At 48.7% G+C, this 18,307-nt stretch overlaps 1 protein-coding gene across 2 annotated transcripts in view; it reads left to right on the forward strand.

Annotated features, from left to right (window-relative positions):
* The window catches only part of XKR6 (XK related 6), a gene marked incomplete at its 3' end in the record, with an annotated part of 165,849 nt that overhangs the window by 39,661 nt on the left and 107,881 nt on the right, over positions 1-18,307 (forward strand). The window contains exons 2-3 of one of the 2 annotated variants that reach the window (XR_014227238.1): positions 6,636-6,751; positions 8,752-9,789. The exons of the other annotated variant lie outside the window; for it this stretch is intronic. Of the gene's footprint in view, positions 1-6,635; positions 6,752-8,751; positions 9,790-18,307 lie in introns of those variants that run through there. 2 annotated transcript variants of the gene reach the window in all.

Raw genomic sequence — 18,307 nt, forward strand, 5'->3', positions numbered from 1 at the left:
TTGTCCCCATCACTGGCTTCAGAGCAAATCTGACAGTCCTGCTGATGTTTATTTTCCCAACATAAAGATGGACACATCTCCGTGGAGCCGGGCTGGGAGAGCTGGGGGTGTTCAGCCTGGAAAGAGAAGGATCCGGAGAGACCTCAGAGCCCCTTCCAGGGCCTAAAGAGGCTCCAGGAGAGCTGGAGAGGGACCTGGGACAAGGCATGGAGGGACAGGACACAGGGAATGGCTTAAACTGAAAGACAGTAGGTTTAGATTAGAGATTTTAGGAAGGAATTCTTCCCTGTGAGGATGGGGAGGGACTGGCCAGGTTGCCCAGAGAAGCTGTGGCTGCCCCTGGATCCCTGGAAGTGTCCCAGGCCAGGCTGGATGGGGCCTGGAGCAAGCTGGGCTAGTGGAAGGTGTCCCTGCCCATGGCAGGGGGTGGGACTGGAGGAGCTTTAAGGTCCCTTCCTGTCCAAACCATTCTGTGATTCCCTAATTCCAGATGTGACAGGAATGATTTGGGCACCACTTCATGAACATTCACATCTGTTTTAACTTCCAAAAGCGGTGTCCCTGCTGAGCACTCCTGAAAAGCTTCAGGAAGCAGAAGCAGAGACTTTGTGCTCAGCCAGAGGAGGACAGAGCACTCTGCATCCATCATCTCTATGCTTTGGCTCAGGGTTTCTGGGCCACTTGTGGCCCTGCTTGGTTTCCCCTGCTGCCAGATTTAAACTCTCCAGCCTCTGGAGCAGTGGATAATCTGGCCTGTGTGTGGAGTTACGAGGTCAGGAGGAAACCAGAGCTGCCAGCAGGATCTGAGCAGTTTTTAGCCAGGGATCCTCCAACCTCGAAGTGTTGTCCTGTTGCAGGAGGTGCATTCCTGTTTTCCCTGGCATCATTTCAGGGACACAAACTGGAGTGGGAGTGGTGAGTTGGTGTCATTGACAGGCACATTTGCAGAGCATTCCTGTTCTCATAGAGCATCCTGAAGGCTGTGTTTTCCTCTATGTTCTCCAGACAGATTTCTTTATTCTGAATCCTCATAATATGAGTGACCAAAAAATGACACAAACGCCAAGTGCTGGTTTGTGTTTACTGTTTGTTATCCTGAAATTCCTTGCTGGGATACTGCTGCTGTATCCCTCTCTGAAAAATGCTCTTAATACCAAGAGTGAGCAGCTAATTTTGTCCTTTTAAGCTTAATTTAGAATTTCGAAGGGCTCTCCCTTGACCTCACGAGTTTAGGGGAAGCTCTATAGATGAGTGTTTGCCTGTTTCTCCTGTCATTGTTCCCAACTCAAGTTTATCAGCAGTCTTTGTCAGATTTTCCTTAAAAGCACCAATGCCCTAGTGTATAATATTCTAGTTAAATCCAGCTGTATTCATGCCTTATCTGATTTCTCATGCACAGTTTTGGTACCTAGAAGAGAACAGGAAGACGACCTCCCCCTAAAAAGAGTGGTCGTGCCATGAGAAGAAACAGGAGTACAGATTACACTTACAATTTCACTTCTGAAACACCAATCTGTGTTGATGGAATTGGTCTGTTACTGCTCCCCAAGGCACACTTTGAACTTAATGGAGCCACTGGACATAAATAAATGCTTTATGCAGTTTAGCTGGAAGTGTGGATCCTCACCTTTCCCCTTTTCCCTCCTCTGTCTCTGTTCCTGCCTCCTGCCTGGCACTGTAATGATTTGAAGGGGTTTGTATCTGTTTCCACGTGGCTGCCTTGGAGATCTTTTCAACCAACTTCCCTCTGGACTCTCTACAACCATTAAAAGATGTTTGAAATTACTCAACCTCAACAGTGCTTGAAATTGAGCCATGTTCTGTTGTGTCAACAAAGTGCTGCAAGTGCTGATTGTAGAGGCCGGAATAAAGGTTTCCAGGTCTGGTGCTGCTGCCCACAAAATTCCCTTATTAAGTGATGTTTCCCCACCTGGGAGCTCAGATGTGCTGCTCCAGTTGCTTATTTGTCCATCTTCCTTTATTTTATTTAGATTCTATAATCAATGAACAGGTTGAAACAGTTCTGCTGCAAGACTTCCACCCCTTCCATGGGCAGGGACACCTCCCACCATCCCAGGTTGCTCCAAGCCCCGTCCAGCCTGGCCTTGGACACTTCCAGGGATCCAGGGGCAGCCACAGCTTCTCTGGGAACCTGGGCCAGGGCCTCCCCACCCTCACAGGGGAGAATTCCGTCCTAATGTCCCATTGAAATCTCTGTCTCCCCATTTGTCCTATCACTTACCAGCCCATGTAAAAAGTCTCTCTCATTTCTTCCCTGCTTGTTTACCTTTGTGTGCTTGGATGTACTCAGAAATGATTTGGGGAAGGATTGAGGGCTTTGTGAGTTATTGGAAATTTGTGATATTACTTGGGAGTCTGAATAATTTCACGGTGCCCTACTTGGCAGTGCTGTGTTTTTACTAGAGCAGAATGTTTCAGAGGGGGAAGAGTATTTTAGTTTCACTCTTGTGTTGCCCATGAAATACATGGAGAAGGAACAGTGAAGTGTAATTTGTCCAGTTTTGGTCTCACATGGTATCTTCCCAGACCTCTGCTCTGGAGCCAGGCTGGGAGAGCTGGGGGTGTTCACCTGGAGAAGAGAAGGATCCAGGGAGACCTCAGAGCCCCTTCCAGGGCCTAAAGGGGCTCCAGGAGAGCTGGAGAGGGACTTGGGACAAGGCATGGAGGGACAGGACACAGGGAATGGCTTCCCAGTGCCAGAGGGCAGGGATGGATGGGATATTGGGAAGGAATTCCTGGCTGTGAGGGTGGGGAGGCCCTGGCACAGGGTGCCCAGAGAAGCTGTGGCTGCCCATCACCAGAACTGTTCAGGCTGGACAGGGCTTGGATCAACCTGGGCTGGTGGAAGGTGTCCCTGTCCATGGCAGGGGGTGGAATGATGTGATCTTTAGGGTCCCTTCCAACCCAAACCATTCCATGATGCTTCTGTAATCGTTGATAGGCTGGTTGCTGTCCAGGTCATGAGGACAAATGAGTCAAACTGAAAATCTTTATTTTGGGAACGCTGCATTTCAGTGGGTGCAGCACAGTTTCTGTGTCTTCTCTGGCTCAGGGTTTCCTCTTTCCTGCAGCAGCTGTGATATTTTGCAGTAAATATCTGGTCACAGCCCACTGTCATCTGGTGTCTGAGGACATCCTCTAAGCAGAGGTGAGGACTGAGTTTATTTTTCAGTTCAGAGAGTGTCTCTGCACTCGGTGAGCGATGAGCTCTGCTGGTGCTGGATCAGACATCGAAAAAATTCTCTCTCCACTGGTCCAACCTCTCAGTGAAAGCAGCTGATTTCCCTCTGTGTCTGAGGTTAAAATAAGCACAATATTTCAAGGGCCTGTGATTTCCCAGTTACATCCTATGATAGCATTGGAGCTGCAGATTCCAGAGGGGGTGATTTTGTTGTCTTCCAGTTGGGATATCCCAGGAGCACTGCTTTGAGTGCCAGACCTAACGAAGCCTGGTGTCCTGGGGCTTGTGTCACAGTCAGCTGCTCTGGGGCCCAGGGGGGATTGCAGAGAATTGGTGGAAGGTTTGTGTGCCTTTTACAGGGCTCTGTTCTGTGCAGATCCTCTGGTGCCCGAGAAGGGAGAGGTTCACACTGTTGTAACCCCAGGGATGAGCGTAGAGGAGGATCCAGCACCCCCATTCAGCATCAGGGTGAATTTTCATGGCATTTTAAGCCTTTTTGTTCAATGGGAATTCAGGGCCTAGAAATTTAAGTCGTATGAGCGATGGCTAAGGGAGCTGGCGGGGCTCAGCCTGGAGAAATGGAGGCTCAGGGGGACTTTCTTGCAGAGGGAGGAGACACCCCAAAGGTTCCTGTTTCTCCTAACATTTGGCTGAGAGAGGAGAGAGACTGGAAATCCCAGAGGATGTGTGGATGTGGGAAGCTGAATGAAAGCGATGTCTAAGGAGGACTGAAAAAAGTGGGTTTCAAGTGAGAACGTGGGAAGGGATGCTGGCTTGGCTTTGTGAGGAGGTTGTAAGTCTTAAATACTCGAGTTCCCAGAAGATGTTTGAGGGTAAAACAGTAAGGGAAAAGAACAGCATCACAAATACCTGGTACCACTGGCCTATGAGCACAGGCCCAGTGTCCCAGGGGAGATGATTCCTGCTGAAAGGGGGGAGGGAAGTTTACAAAAGCTTTGGGAATGGTAAAAAAATTCATTAAAATATTTGCTGAAGGACAATAAGACTCTTCTAATAATTGCAGGGATTCAGGAGAAACTTCTAAATGCAGCTTTGAACGTCACCAGAAATATTTAGGAGAGCAAGTCCCAGACCCCTGGAGGTTTGGGCATATAGAGTGTTGGCTGTGCTCCAGACTCTGGATGGAGATTCCCACAGGGGTGTGTGTGCATCCCTGCCTATTTCGAAAATTATCCACATTTTTGATGTGACTGTCACTGTCTAAAAACAGGATGTAAGGAGCTTGAGGAGCTTAGGTACCTTCTGCTGTGTGACAGTGTCACTTCCTGGTATGAGGATCATGGAATCACAGAATATCCTGAGTTCAGGGGGATCCATCAGGATCATCGATCCGACTCCTGGCCCTGCACAGACACCCCAACAACCCCACCCTGCACATCCCTGAGAGTGTTGTCCAAGCTCTCCTGGGGCTCTGGCAGCCTTGGGGCCGTGCCCATTCCCTGGGGAGCTGCTCCAATGTCCAGCCTCCCTCTGAGGGGAGAAGGGAGGCTCAGTGGTACCCACAGCTGTGACTCCGTGGCTTCCAAAGAGCTTTGAACGCTCCCAGCAGCTGAGTTCCCCCTCTCCCTGTGCCATCCCCGCTTGGAACGTGGCATTCATCTGAAGTATTCATTAAGATGGGGAATTATTTGCATATTATTAGCATTATTACATGGAAATAAAGCTGCTGCTGGTTCTTCCCTCCCTCCATGTATCTTTCATCACCCGCCTTTATAAGGCTTTGAATCCTGTTTGTTGTGTGACAAACTGGGCTGATAAATCTCGTTACTCACTTCAATGGCTGCAAGACTCACTGCACATTACTGAATTTGGTGAATTATGTAATAAATGCATAATTAAAACTAAACCCAGAGCCTCTCGTGGAACCTCAGAAAACGCTGCTCGTGATGAATTATAGAGAAACGTACACGGGTATTAAAATTTAAGCCTAATTATTTGGATTTATTTTCAATCAATATTTTATGCGCTACCTGTAAGTTCCTGCAGGCCCACAGCAAATCTGTTGTTGTGGCTTTGCTGGAAAGCACAGAAAGTGTCTGTGTATGTTTGTAGAGTGAGATGTTTGTTTTCATGGGGCTTCATATCTTAATATTTGATTACAGAAAAGAAAACTCCCCTGAGCACAATGTGCCCAGAATTTTGTTCAGCCACAGGAAGTGCCTACAAGGAGTTGGGTTTTGCCCAAGTCTTTCCCCACTTGATCGCATTTGAATATTGCCCTGGGAAGCCGTGGCTACCCCATCCCTGGAATTGTTCAAGGCCAGATTGGATGGGGTTTGGAACAACCTGGGATATAGTGAAAGGTGTCCCTGCCCATGGCAGGGCATTGGAACAAAATGACCTTTAAGGTCCCTTCCAACTCAAACCATTCTGAGTGATTGTGGTTTACTGGAGGAGAATCACAATAATAGGAAATAATTTACTCAAACAAAGCACTGCTTGGTTGTTCACTCATCGAATTGATGTTAAAATAAACTGAAAACCTTTCCCCCAGTGAATTTCTGCCCTCCTGGTTTTTGCTTCAAGGCAGCCACTCTGAGGTTTAAACTTGAGATGTGCTAAAAACTTCTTTTCTCTGTGCTTAAAACGGACTTTAGAGATATTTTCCTTGGAAAGAGAAGCAATGTTTTTAAGGCAAACAGCTTGCAAGTTTAATTTTGAAAGGTTTGTCTCTTAAGTAGCAAATTGAATAGAAGGGATTTGATTCCCCTAAATCCCCAATTCTAGAGAAAGCAGCTTGAGATCTCAGTAAGAGAATTAACACACGGGTTAAACTTACAATAAGAAGCAGGACTTGGAAAATGCCTATTCAGATGCCGTTAAGGAAATAATAGGATTAGTTCTTGTCGTGTCAGTGTGGATTCCTCAAACTGGGGGCTGTGCTGACACGCAGCCGGGCTGTGCTGCTGGTCTGGCCGTGAAACTGGGGACAATGACAATAAAGATGACTTTTCTTGGAGGCAAATTCCTTTGAATGTTTAAGCCGGTGCTTGTTTGCACACCCACAGGGCAGGTAATTCAGGATGACAAAGAAGCCCCTAATAATCCCCCTCCCTCCCCAGATCTGCTGTTTGTGGCTGAGGTGATGGTAATTGCAGCTGGGTACGTGGTGAAAAAAAGCAGGAAATACACCGTGGCAGCGTGTTTCCAGTTCCTGTAAGCAGATTTTTGTTCATTTCTATCATCTGTTGCAAACATAATGTGGTTTTTACCTGTTATTTTCATCCCTTTATTCCAGTGTATATTGTTTAATGTATATACATGATACCCATCGTTTAAGATAAAGCTTTTTTGTCCTTTTATTTATTTATTTTCACCGTTCATGATAATTCAGAATCCTGCAAAAAAAGTGTTATTTTCAGTTTCTTGTGTTTTCCATTCCATAATCATCCATGTGTGTCTTTGTTTTTAGCTTAAACCAAAGAGAACGAAGCGTTAAGGCAGAATTGGGGTTATTTTGACATCACCTGATTCCATCATAGAAGGAGCTGTAGGAGACCAGCGCTCTGGAAAACTCCCAACAAAATGGTAATGAGTCAAGAAAGGCTTCTGTTGTGCTGTCCCTCTCCTGTTTTTGTCTTCAGACACAACTTCTGCTGCTTTGCAAAGCTTCTCTTTCCTTTTCCGTGGGGTTTCCTCTAGCAAATAGTCCTGGGTATCCTGTAATTCCCCCCAAAAGTACTTTGGGAGCAGCAGGGAGTTTAGGCAGCATTTTACCAAGCTGAAAACTGCATGGGAAGTTGTGGCTGCCCCTGGAAGTGTTCAAGGCCAGGTTGGATGGGGCTTGGAGCAGCCTGGGGTAGTGGGAGGTGTCCCTGCCCATGGCAGGGGGTGGCACTGAATGATCTTTAATGTCCTTTCCCACCCAAACCATTCTGTGGTTCTATAATTTTGTGTTTCTATGATTCCGTGACTAAGAATGGAATAAAGTTTTGTGTAGACAGATAATTGGCTAATGTACCAAATTTCTCAGTAAATGGTAACCAGATAATTTATAATATCTATATAATAATATCACCAGTGGAGGAAACAAGGTGGGCACATGCTCAGGCTGCTATTTCCCGTCCTGTATCAGAGCATTCCCAAGCACTCCTCAAACTGGAACTTAAGGGAGCAAAAAAAAAAAAAAAAAAAAGGCAAACAGCTTTACAGCTTGGTCTCTGACAGAGAGTATTTGCTGTGTTTTGGCACAGGATTTATTTAGAGGGTGTGTGTGAAGCTTGGAGAGAGCTCTCTGCACATTTTGCAGTGGCAGCCGCTGACGCCGCCTCGAGTTGCAGCCAAAGCTGGGCTGGTTTCAGCTCCATGAGTGTTTTAGCTCAGTGTTACTCCATACTGGAGTCATCTTGTAAAGCTGAGTGATCTCACAGATCTGGAGATCAGCAATGTATTATCTTACTTAGCTTGCAATTCAAGATTTTAAAGAATTATTTTAGAAAAGCTGCACTGAATGCATATGTGTATATGCATGTAATGGTATCAGGTTACTGTGCCATATATTTTTCTTATCCTTGGATTGTTCTTGCATTAAATCCTTCATTCTGCTCTCCTCTGAGCTGTTCCTTTCTTACTCACTAACAGGAGTTGCTCTCCTCTAACAAAAAGTGCTTATCCCTATTATATGTCTTTTAAAATGTGTCCATTTAAATTAATATTTAACAGAGCAGAGACATGTCTGTGGTATAATGTCTCCACTTATGGCTAATCGTTATTTGAGGTGATTGAACCTCTTTGTACTTAATTTCTTGTGCTTTTTATCCAGCAGAATCATTTGTAGATTGCAGTGTAAGAGCTGATTTACACCTCAAAGTAGACTGTTTCTCCTGGAGCACTGGGTTTATCAGTTACCAGCATCCTTTTAGCAGCACAAATGGTGCACTGAGCATGGAAGGATCTCACCCCAAGTTAGAAATCCCAATTCCTCTCCCAGTTTAAGGTGTAGTTACCAATCTCTTGGCACCCCCCTGTACAATTATTTTCTTAAAGGTGTTGGAATGGGTAATTTACACTGCTGGGAATTTTTATTCCAGCCAACTTCATTTATCCATTCCTTCACCAAAAGGGTGCTCAGGCCCTGGCACAGCTGCCCATGGTGGAATCATCATCCCTGGAGGGGTTTAAAAGCTGTGTGGATGTGGCACTCGGGGACATGGGTCAGTGGTGGCCTTGGCAGAGCTGGGGGAACTCAATGACCTGAAAGATTTTTCCAACCTTAATGATTCAGTGATTCCAAGTGAGGTGCCCAGTCAGAGCTGCTGGTCTTGGCTCCCTCTCAGTCACTGACACTGCCGTGTGTCCTCTCCTAGAAATCCTGTCCTTTTGGCTCTTGCTTTGACTGGATACCCACCTCAGACACTGAACCTTTGGTGGGGTGAGCTCCCCCACCCCATCAGGGATCCCTGAACATCCTCTTTTTATTTCACCACTTAAGCTTTAATTGATTGATAATGGTTTAGTTAATACTTGAGCATTACTATTTCTTTAATTTTATTCTTTTTGTTTTGTTTTGTTTTGTTTTTGTTTTTTAGGTCTGAAAGGTTTTTATGGGTGGTGAGATGTTCCAGTGCTTGGATCAATCTGTTTCATTTAATGTGGGAAGGAGTGGATTTTTTTTTTTTTTTTTTTGCTGTTGTTTGGTTGGGTTATTTTAAGTTTCTGGAATTTTACGTCAGCAGAGCTGATCCAGGTATAGAAACTGAGAGTCATGAAATCACAGAATGGTTTGGGTTGGAGGGGACCTTAAAACCCATCTCGTTCCACCCCCTGCCATGGGCAGGAACTCGTTCCACTATTCCACATTGCTCCAAGCCCTGTCCAACCTGGCCTTGGACACTTGCAGGGATGAATGAGATGATTTTTAAGGTCCCTTCCAACCCAGGCCATCCTGTGATTCCCTGATTTTCTAAAAGCTCATCAGAAATAACTCCGCTCTGAGGATTTTTAACGTGCTCAGTTCTCCCTCAGCCACTGCTGGACCCTCTGACAGAGCGAGGCTTTAACTCCCAGCCTTCTGCGTCTCCTGAGTTCAGACATCTCCTCAGAAGATTAAGCAAGTTTGAGAAATTAGCTTTGATCCCTTTCTGCCAGCGTAGGATTATTCCACATCACCCTGGGTTTGAAGTTCACGCCTAATCCAGTTTTACACGGCCCGGGGGACCGGGCTGCTCCCGGCTCCGTCTGTGCCGCGGCCCCGCGCTGCAGACTCTGAGTTAGTGGCACTTCCTTGATACTGAGATTCAATTTGAATTCCCGTTGCTGCATCCCATTCCATCCTGTGCCATCCCAGAACGGCGCTGCTGCTTCGTGGGATCTGCCCTCCCGAGGCAGATGGGTCGTTACCCTGCTCCTGCTGGTTTGGGTGCTCACTACATACATTAATATGCATTAATGGATATTTAAACCACGCCCTTGCAAGCAGCTCTGGTGTCTTGTGTGGGGATTTTCAAGCTGTAGAAACACATTTACACACAAATAGGGTTTGGAGTGTCCAGCCTGGATCGTTGTGTACTGAAACAACTGGTGTGAAACGAGATTCCAGGAGCCACCTGTGCGGAACTGATGCTCATCATGGCAAAGAGGAGGGTCCTGTCCCTGTTCTCCAGAGGTTTAATGCTCAGTCCTGAGGGGGTTTTTTATCACACTACATTTTATTTATGATATTTGTAACCTTGTAAGTTTTCTTCCTAATAAATGTGTATTTTCAGGATGAAAAAATCCTTGTCTGTGATCCTTTGAAATGCTTTTTTACAGACATTCAGCATCCTGAACATTTTCTCCTCACACACACTGAGCATGGGGGGGTAACAGAGCAGCAGAGCATTCCAGCCAGGAGCTATTTGAAGTCCCCAAAGGATGCATTTAAAAGTGACAGCATGTTTTGCTGGACTGACAAAAGCTTGGTTTAGCACCTGCATCACTCCCAGGGACCTTTCAGGAAGAGCCTCCTGGAGCAGAAAGCACTGGATAGGTCACAAATGTGGTTTATACACCAAAAATGGGATTTATAGGTAAGAGTTACAATTCCAAGATTCTGAGGGTGGCTGTATTTTAATGGGAAGCTTGAGAGATCCCAGAATGGAATCCTCTGCTCTGCTCCTGCCCTGTGCCTTCCTTTCATACACACCTTGTGGTAATATTTCTTTTTTTTTTAAGGAATGCAGTATTTATAGAAGGGAGAGAGTTTTTAATGCACTTGTAGCCTGGATGAGAGAGAATATCCCTGTTTTTCCATGTTGAGTTGCTTGGATAGCCCCTGCTCCTGCTGTTCCCTTCACTGGCAACAGCTCACTCAGAGCTCAAATCCATCCCAGTGATTTTTAATCATGGAGTCACAGAATGGTTTGGGTTGGAAGGGACCTTAAAAATCATCTCATTCCAACGCCCTGCCATGGGCAGGGAACCATCCTCCTCCCCCAAAGCTGTCCTTGGCAGAAGAGCACCGTTAATCCTGATGGGAACCAGCAATTCCAGGGATTTCTCATCACCCCTGCAGCAAAGGTGTGTTTGGAATTATCCTCCCACATCCTAGCAAGGCTTTGACCAGACCAGGAGCACCCCCTACAAAAAAAGAAGATGTTTTTAAGCACATGAGCTCTGGAAGGTCGCAAGGCTGTCAGAGTGACTTATCTGCTCTCCTCTGGAAATGGCATTTCTGGAAGGCTGTGGCGGATGCTGCTCTGGCAGTCTGGGCTGAATCCTGCGGAAGGGCTTCAGGAGATCCATCAGATGCCCTACTTAATTTAAAATGTTTGGAGTTTCTTTTTTTTTATTTTTGTTTTGTTATCACTGTAGTAAAATTATTTTTACGACCCTTCGGGTATTACCTGCTTTTATAAATCTTTCTATAATTAAATTTACAAATCCGCCCGTGAGCTGCTGATGTGTAAAACCTTGCAAACGGGACCCTTTGTGTGTTAACCTATATTTATGCTACTTTTATTTCTTCTGGCAGTAATCATCCTGGCTCTAGGCCTAGGATTAATCTATAATATGCTGAACATGCTTGAATTTTCTCCCCCCCTCTCTGTGGCAAAGTCGTTTTATGCAGAGCAGGGCAATTTTAAAACTGCTTCCTATGAAGTGGTTTCACTGTTACCTCTCTTGAGTGATTCACAGGAGGAGACATGGGAGAGGTGAATTGATCCTGGGCCGTGGATATGGGAAGCAGGAATGATTCAGCCTCTGGCAGTTTGGTGCTGGGCTGATTCCGAGCCTGGTGACGCAGCTTTGGCTGCCTGGCCAAGGGACTGTCACTGTCACTGCCCTGCAGGATGGGAGGGGACAGGCTGGAACAGGGCTGGGGGTGTTTTAAGAGCAGGGCAGGGGCTCCAAACCTGGTCTGGTGTGGCTGGAACTTCATGCAATGGACAACAGGCAGCTGAACAAGAGCCAGGTGTGCCCAGGTGGCCAAAAAGGCCAATGGCCACTGGGTTGTACCAGGAAGAGTGTGTCCAGCAGGACCATCCCCTGCGCTGGGGCACCTCCAGTGCTGGGGGCAGCTCTGGGCCCCTCCTGACAGGAGAGACCTGGAGGGGCTGGAGAATGTCCAGGGAAGGGAATGGAGCTGGGAAAGGGGCTGGAGCAGCAGGAGCAGCGGAGGGAGCTGGGAAAGGGGCTCAGCCTGGAGCAAAGGAGGCCCAGGGGGGACCTTGTGGCTCTGCACAACTCCCTGACAGGAGGGGGCAGCCTGGAGGGGTCAGGCTCTGCTCCCAGGGAACAGGGACAGGATGAGGGAAAATGGCCTCAAGCTGTGCCAGGGGAGGTTTAGACTGGATATTAGGAATAATTTCTTCATGGAAAGGGCTGTCCTGCCCTGGCACAGCTGCCCAGGGCAGTGCTGGAGTCCCCATCCCTGGAGGGATGTGGCATTTGGGGACATGGGTCAGTGGTGGCCTTGGCAGTGCTGGGGGATGGTTGGACTCGATGATCGTCTATGATTCCCATGGTTTTAGAACTGTTTGTCTTGGGGCCAAGGTGCTGCAAGATCCTTAAAGGAACCATGGAGGGTTTTGCACCCACCTTAAAATACCTCAGTGGAACATTTATTCGTCCTTTTACCATGTAACAGTTCAGGGACATCAAAGAGGGGCACCAACACTTTCTGGAGACAAGAAAATGGTGTTTTCTGGGTGTTGCGTGGAACACGAGCACAGCCCTGGGCGTGGGCAATCCACAAATGTCCTACAGCTGGGGAAGGAAGTTCTGGTTCCCCCATCCCTAAAAACATTCAGGAATAGGTTGGATGGGGCTCTGAGCAGCCTCATCTGGTTGAAGATGTCACCACTCACTGCAGGGGGTTGGAAGGCCTTTAAAGGTCCTTTCCAACCTGAAATATTCCCTGTCACATGTCCTGTCGTCGTCCTCCTCCTCCTGAGCTGGCAGGTTCTGACCAGACCTGCTCCATCCCTTTCTCCACCCCACCCTTCTGCCCACTGTGGGTGGGTGAGGAAGGAGGTTGGGAGAAACTCAGTGTTGTTTCAGGGCTGCTGGTGCAGCATCATCCTCTGGGGGTGTCCTCATGGCTGAGCTGTCCTTGGGGACTGTCCCCTTGGACACAGGAGCCATGTCCCAGCAGTGGTGGCCTCAACAAGTTCGTGACTGGAAGCTTCAGCCTTCCTGGATTCCGGGATTGATGCAGCCCCGGACTCTCTGCTGCTGTGTCAGGAGAGCTGCCGTGGGCTGGAGCAAACGTTGCCCACTGGGAATTTTTTCCTTAGAAAACCTTTCTGGAGTCATTGATTTGCAGCGTGTCTGAGCCAAATTTAAGCGTGGAGCCACAGAGATCTGAATTTAGCTGTGCTGGCTGTTTTCCCTGGGAGGAGGGATCACAGGGATGGATTTGATTGCCTTGGAAAATTAGTGTTGATTTCAGTGAAGAATATTTTATTACAGTGTTTGCATTGGCATTGTCTTCATAGGATAATGGCTGAGTTTCCTGTGTTTCCTGTGCTTGTGTGTATTTAATGATTGAATCTATTCCTTCTGAATACTGGCTTGGACTAAAAAAGAAAAAAAAAAAAAGGGCTGGCTGCCTACTCTTAATATCCCATCATAAAATAAAATCACTAATCCCAAAGGTGGAGTTGCAATTAAAAAGAAAGAAAACTGGCATTGAAAAGTATTGAAACTGAATAATCTGGTCAAAAATAGACACTGCCTGTGGTGCTTGCTTCACTTACTGAAGATGCTGAGGCTGTAGTGCCTTGGAAAACTGGGATGCTCTTACAGGATCCCAGAATGGTTTGGGTTGGAAGAGACCTTAAAGCTCCTCTCATTCCACCCTCTGCCGTGGGCAGGGACACCTTCCACTATCCCAGGTTGCTCCAAGCTCCCTGGGGAGCCTGTTCAGTGCCCGAACACCCTCTGGGGAAGAACTTTTTCCTGATATCCAGCCCAGCCTTCCCCTGACGGCTCCATCCACGTCCTGTTCCTGCCCACAGAGAGCAGAGATTGGAGCTGCCCCTAATTAGAAGTGGAGGATCCAGTGTGGAGATTCCTTTCCCTGTTCTGTTTTACAAGTATAAAATGACAATTTGACCAAGATATTGGCCTTTAAACCTTGTTTTTCCCTGCGTGGGCTCTCAAAGCTTCGCCTCAAGTTCCCTCCAATCCCCTCAGGCAACATCTCCACACCGGGAAGGTTCTCCTGCCCTGAGGGTCCAAACATTTGCTGCACATGTGGGGCCCAGGAGAGCCAGGGAGGCTGTTCAACACCATCAGGCAGCTCAATCCACCTCAGTTTGGGATCTGGTTTGCTAAGATCAGGGCAGGTGAGAGTTGTTGCTGCAGGTTGTGCATCTGAGCCTCCCATATTCCTGCTGGCTGCTTCCAGTGGAGGTGGGGAGCTCCAGGACAGAGCAGGAGTGCCCCAAGCTCCCCAGCTGGGGGCTTTAAGCTGCCTGGAAGTTCTCCCTTGTCTCCCTTCCTGGGTATCACTCCAAGCCACGGGAAGTTTTGGATCAAGAGGAATTACCTTCAGACAGTAATGAAAGAGGCTGTGCTCATAAATGCAGCACTGGAGCTGTTAAACCAGGCTGTGTCTGGCACTGGGGGATGAGTGCAATCTAATAAAGGTATTACAAGCACTCGAGTTTGGGCAATTAAAATGATCATGATGTACTGGAGCTAACGAGGCTGAGGTGAGGCTTTATGGGGGCCAGGGTGTGCATCCAGGTCTGCCCTGGCACAGAGAAGCTGTGGCTGCCCCTGGATCCTTGGAAATGTCCCAGGCCAGGTTGGACAGGGCTTGGAGCAACCTGGGACAGTGGAAGGTGTCCCTGCCCAGGGCAGGGGGTGAAACTGGATGAGCTTTAATACCCCTTCCAACCCAAACCATTGTGGATTCTTGTCTGCAGAGCTTCTGGCCTGCAGGGGAAGAGAAATAGAGGGGCTGAGAGGAGGGGAGAGTTCAGCATCACTTAAAGGTTATTGCACATTTTATGTAAGACCTGAGCCCCGATTCAAGGAGCCACAGACTGGTCTGGGTGGGAAGGAACCCTAAAGACCCCCCAGTCCAACCCCCTGCACGGGCAGGGACACCTTCCACTCTCCCAGGTTGCTCCAGGGAGGATTCCTTCCTTTACAGCAGCATTTTCCTGGGGCAGGAGGAGCAGTCAGGCTGTGTTCCCTCTGAGCAGCTCCTCTTTACGGAGGAATCCCTGTGACCCACCACTGTCATTTCCTGCCTTCAGAGCTCTCCGTGGGCAGCACAAGGGCTCCTTTATGGCATTGTGTTTACCAAAGCTGCCTGGAGGAGGTTATTTAAACTGCAGTGGTTTGAACCGTGCTCTTGACATAATTTTTCTCCATCTGTTGCTTAAATATCAGCCTCTTCTCTGAACTGAATGACTCTCATGGTTACTCAGATGCTTTCAAGGTGCAGTTGTTCCCTCTGTGAGCACCTGTGACGTTTGGAGCTGCCCAGTCTGATTGCTACAGAAATCCAGCGTGTTCCAGGCTCTGTGGGAATCACAGCAGTTATAGGAGCACATGGAGACACTGGGGTCAGGCTGGATCTTCTGTATCAAATGATTTAAATTAGATATTAGGAATAATTTTTTCCCTGTGAGGGTGGGGAGGCCCTGGCACAGGGTGCCCAGAGAAGCTGTGGCTGCCCCTGGATCCCTGAAGTGTCCAAGGCCAGGTTGGATGGGGCTTAGAGCAGCCTGGGATCATGGAAGGTGTCCCTGCCCATGGCAGGGGATGGAATTAGGTGATCTTTAATGTCCCTTCCAACCCAAACCATTTTATGATTCTGTGAGAAATAAGTTGCTTTGCAAACTCCAAATGTGATTATTACACAAATCTTCATTTGATGCAGGAACAGTCCCATTGTGGAGTTCTGTGGCTACAAAAAAGTGCTTTTTGTTTTCAAAAGGAAAAAGCCAAACCTGGGGAGAAATCCCCAGGAGCAGCAGCTTTCAGAGTGTCCTGCATCTCTATTTCTTTGTGTGTGGGCAGGAAGATTTCTGTCCACTCAAAAAAGCCAGGCTTTTTCAAATAAATAAATAACCACCAATTCCTGGGGTGAAATTCTCAAAGGCTTTGAAGAGACCCAGCACTACTGGCCAGGGTGGCAGGAGGGAAAAGTTCCTGGTGCCATCTTGTGCAGCCACTTTGAATCCCAGTTCCACAGCTCCAGCCAAGGAGATAAAGACATGAGGGGATGTGGGACCTGAAACTGGTGAGAAAAACCAACGTGGACTCTTGCTGCTGAGAGCGGAGAGTTGGGATGCTCAGCATCTTGCAGCAGAGCTCCAAAGTGCTCCTCACAGCTTGGAAACACCTCAGATTCCTTCACTGGAGCACAGAACCAGAGAATTGTTAAGGTTGGAAAAGTCCTCCAAGATCACTGAGTGCAACTGCTCCCCCAGCACTGCCAAGGCCACCACTGAGCCTTGTCCCCAAATGCCACATCCACAGGGCTCTTTAATCCCTCCAGGGATGGGGGCTCCAGCACTGCCCTGGGCAGCTGTGCCAGGGCTGGACAAGCCCTTTCCATGAAGAATTTTTTCCCTAATATCCAGTCTAAACCTCCCCTGGCACAGCTTGAGGCCATTTCCTCTCCTCCTGTCCCTGTTCCCTGGGAGCAGATCCTGACCCCCACCTGGCTGCCCCCTCCTGTCAGGGACTTGTGCAGAGCCACAAGGTCCCCCCTGAGCCTCCTTTTCTCCAGGCTGAGCCCCTTTCCCAGCAGTGCTGGATGAGGTGTTGGATTATGTTTGGATTTCGCAGCCTCCAGCTCAGTTTGCAGGAGTTCCCAGCCGGTGCCCCAGAGCCAGTGCCGGAGCAAGTGCAGCTGCCAGCGAGCTGCCAGGTGGATTTTGGTCCCTGTGGTGCCTTCACTTCCAGGATTTCCTGATTCTGAGGCCTCTGGGGATGATCTCACTCGCTAATGCAATTTGAGAGCCATCACTCAGCAAAAGCCTGTGGGAATCCAGCACAGACTCGCTTCCACCTTTGCTGATCCCACTGCTTTTGCTGCAAGGAGAGCTGCTGTGCTCAGGTGTTTGTCCCCGTCTCTGCCCTGCACCAAACGTTTGTTCTCCTTGGGGAAATCCCATCACGCATGAAGAGCCCCCGGCTGCCCTCACCACCAGCACGCCATCCACGCCTCTGTCCTGCTGTGACCCCAGCAAGTGCTACAGTCCCAAATGAGGCATCTCCACGGCACAGGCACGACAGGCAGGCCAGGGAGCAGCTGAGGAGACCTCCCGGAGCGGGAGCTGGGTGTGGATTGAGGGGTCGAGTAAGGCTAGGGAAGAGGCTCGGCCAGGCTGGGATTGTGTTCAGCTCCTCCTACGCCCACACGTGGGAGGCTGCTCCAGGGAAAAGCCACCGCAGCCTCCACTGGCTGCCTGAAGATTTCTCCATGAGCTGCAGTGGGAGCCTGGAGAGGAGGCTTGGATGTGCATACCTGTGTTTTGGTGGGCTGGGAATTAGATCTGCTCCCTTTGGTGAAACCCCGTCCACAGAACATTATCCATGCCCTGAGGAGCTGTGGCTGCCTCATTCCTGGAAGTGTTTGAGGCCAGGTCGGACGGAGCTTGGAGCAACGTGGGATAGTGGAAGGTGTCCCTCCCCATGGCAGGGGGTTGAAACTAAATGATTTATAAAGTCCTTTCCAACTCAAGCCATCCCATGGTTCCGTGATGGATTTAGATGGCAGAGCAATGAGGTTTCCAGTGCAAAGCCAGGAACATCCCATGAAAACCATGCACAACCCATTACCTGTGCAGGCTCTCCAGGGTTTTGGGAGCCTCTCAGTGAGGGAGAGACGTGGGGGAAGCGAGTCCCAGGTGGGAGTGTGTTTTTGTACCAACACTGAATTCAAAAGGAGCCGTGAGTGCAGAGACAGCTGAGCGACGGCGCAGCCTCCGCGTTCCTTTCACGCTGGGGATTGTTTCCGCTCAAAGAGCTGCTTTGCATTTTTATTTAATGTGAATTTCCCCTCTAACGGTGTCACTCGTGACGCTCGGGTGCAGCGTGGGATTCTTCACATCTGAGTACAGAAAGCCAGACTGGGCATTGTGCTTTCCTGAGTTGGAAATTCCTGCCCTCCTAGTTTTTCCCACATTCCTGGGAGAATCAGCACTGAATAGAGGATAAAATACTTCCCCGGGTCCTGGGACATACAGATCTGGAATTGAGCTACCCACTAACCTCCTGCTACGTTTTTGGGGACAAGATCTGTTGCCTGCCAGATGTTTGTGCTCTGTCTGGCACAGCAGGGCAGTCTGGGTGCTATTTCTGTAGCTGTGTTAAATAACTCTGTCTACAGGGTTTGGAGGTAGGAGGGGAAGGTCTGTCAGGGCCCTTTTAAGTGTGATGTGGTGGTTTATCCGTGTTCATGCTCACGTAACTCAGGAGATGTTGTGATTCCACAGCCTCATGTGTGGCTTCGTCCACCCCCAGAGCTGCCTCTCTCTTGTGTCAGGGCAGAGCTCAGGCAGGCTGAGAGAGCTGGGGGTGTTCACCTGGAGAAGGGAAGAATCCAGGGAGACCTCAGAGCCCCTTCCAGGGCCTAAAGGGGCTCCAGAAGAGCTGGAGAGGGACTTGGGACATGGCATGGAGGGTCAGGACACA

The sequence above is a fragment of the Coloeus monedula genome (assembly GCF_965178545.1).
Source record: "Coloeus monedula genome assembly, chromosome: 2".
Classification (NCBI taxonomy): domain Eukaryota; kingdom Metazoa; phylum Chordata; class Aves; order Passeriformes; family Corvidae; genus Coloeus; species Coloeus monedula.